Consider the following 2,652-nt stretch of genomic DNA (forward strand, 5'->3'; position numbering starts at 1 on the left):
ACTCTTTCTACCCAGTAATTTCTTATTGTTGCCTAGCTATTTCATTTCATAGTTGTAAATATCTTCCTGGGACTTGATTATGTAATACATGTGATGCCTTGCAAAATGTCTTTACCTTGCTTATCCCTTTGCACCCTTATCATATTATGGTCTCAAATTGAAAGTTATGTAGAAATGGGGCGCACACCCTCTACTAGCAAGCATAACAAATATTGTACTCATTTGACAATTAAAGCCTTGTTATTTCATATAATTAATTAAGTATGTATTGCCCTGGCAAGAATGAAATAAAAGAATGAAACCATTACCAGGCAAACATGAAATGAAATAGCTAGGCAGCAATAAGAAATTGCTGGGTAGGAAAGAAATAACCCTGGGGAGGCAATGAAATGAAAGGCTAGGCAACAAAGAAACAGGAAGGAAGTGAGACTGAGGGGCAATGAAATAAATGGCCAGGTAAAAAAGAAATAGTTATGAAAAAGTATAGGGAAGGAATAAAATAGATATGAAACAACTATGGGAGGGAATGAAACACATTTCATAATGCTTGCCCTACATTTCTCATTTCATAAAAAACCTAGGCAGTGTCCAAAAAGTTGTGCAGGCACTTGCCCAGACTTTTTCATAAACAATGGTTGATACTAGTGACGGGGGGGGCCGAATATATGATGGTCTTCAATGATGGCGGCTCCTCTTTTCGACAGGGATACTTCCTGGGCAACAAAGCAAGCGCGACGATGCTCGATGCTCTTGAGGAGTATCGCGTGAGGGCAGAACGGGAGACAGGGATGAGGCTCATCCGAATTCCTGTTGACATGGGATCAGAATTTTTCAACGACAAGTGGCGTGAGTATACGAAGACTCACAGCATTATTGTGGAATTCAGTGCGCCTTACGCCCATGGCCAGAATGGGATGGCCGAGCGTGGGATGAGGACGATAATCGAGGGTACACGTTGCCTCCTGGTTGATTCAAGCCTACCACCATCTCTGTGGGCGGATGCAGCAGCGACAGTCATCTACCTTCGTAATTTTGTGCCCTCTGCTCGTCACCCTGGAGTTGTTCCTGCTGAGCGATGGACTGGAAAGCGGCAAGACATCTCTCACCTTCGCCCTTTTGGATGCAATGCGTATGCCAAGGTTCTGGTGAGAAGACCGTGTCACGCAGGAGTGAGAATAGTGTAATCAGACGCGCTGACAAGATGCGTGAACACCTAAACAACACACACACACACAAACACCTTAAACACTTATCACCACAGGTACGTGCTTGGTACTTCAAGTTTGGGTTCGTACGGTAAACAGAATTACCACACTTGTTTTGTTAGAACTTAAGTAGAAGTTCGGGGAAACGTTTTTTGTATATTTTATATCACTTGTCTAAGTCTAGTAGACCTTTTTGGAACAAAAGGTATTGTTTTACGTGCGGACACAGTATAGAATTCGAAACTTAGTAGTCTTTGAAGGGAAACGGCTTTTATTGGGACTGTCTCGGTGTTCTGGGATTGCGTTCTAACTGTATACGAAGAAATGACAAGGAAATTGTGCTTTGTAGACTTTTATAACTCCCTTGAGCTTTTATTATGCCTCTGATGCGGTCCAAACTAGTCTTAAAGACTCTTCAAGCACGCTCACTTGGATTCCTCGGTAATAGCAGAGAGCTCTCTTACTAATTGACGAGACAACCTTACAAAAGCTTTGTGATCCCCACTTAACACGCTGGTTCCGGGCACACGTTACTTATGTCTGTGAAGAAAAGTCCTTAAATTGATTACAAACTTATCCACTACCTCAGATGCTACTGGGAGTGCGACAGCTGGTCAACGCGGGGGATAATTCCTTGCGTTTCAGCCTGCGCGCGTCCTCTTTTTATACTATTCTATGTTTTCTATTTATATTTACATGTCCGTGCATTGTCCGAAAGGTCGGACGAATTAATACTGATTTTTAGTAAAGGTTTGAAGTGGCTTGGTTGTGTGTGGCACAACTGAGCTGACTTCTTTTAAGTTTTCGTAGTGTTTTCTCTATTGTGGCGACACGACGCATCAGTATTGATGCGTACGCGGGAATCGCCGTAAACGGTTTTCACGATCGGTTCAGCTGAGACGAACGGTCCGCTTAGTGATTTTTCTCTCTATTATTAGATACTATGCCCGGGCCTTGGACCGCACGGCAAATCGTTCATAGTTTTTCTCTTTTGGCAGGCTTCGGAATATTTCACAAAGCTTAGTTTTCTTGGGTCAATGATGCCATGATTTGTGATGCATTGATGCGCGTGATGCACGTGATGCGTCTCTCCACATGACTTCTTGGATCATGCTTCGTAGCACGTGACCGAATGACTTCTCGCGTCAGGTACGCGTCGAGTTTCTACGCTCGCGCGTTTATCTTTAGAATTAATATCTTTTAATCCATAATAAAGTGAGACCCTGGTTTGGTGTAAACTCCAACACCCTGTGCGGGGGTATTTTTACTCTAGAACACTTGGTAGCGTACTATTTCATGGTAGTGTAGCCTTTTATTAGACTTCGAGTATATTGAGGTGATTCGGTCACGAACCGACCGCAATTCCTACTGTCTAAGGCATGCACATTTCTCGGATGTAGACTTTAATCAACTAGACCAGGTTGCGTCTAACGATCCTATGATCAAT

Source organism: Laccaria bicolor, genomic scaffold, assembly GCF_000143565.1.
Source record: "Laccaria bicolor S238N-H82 LACBIscaffold_14 genomic scaffold, whole genome shotgun sequence".
Taxonomy (NCBI): Eukaryota; Fungi; Basidiomycota; class Agaricomycetes; order Agaricales; family Hydnangiaceae; genus Laccaria; species Laccaria bicolor.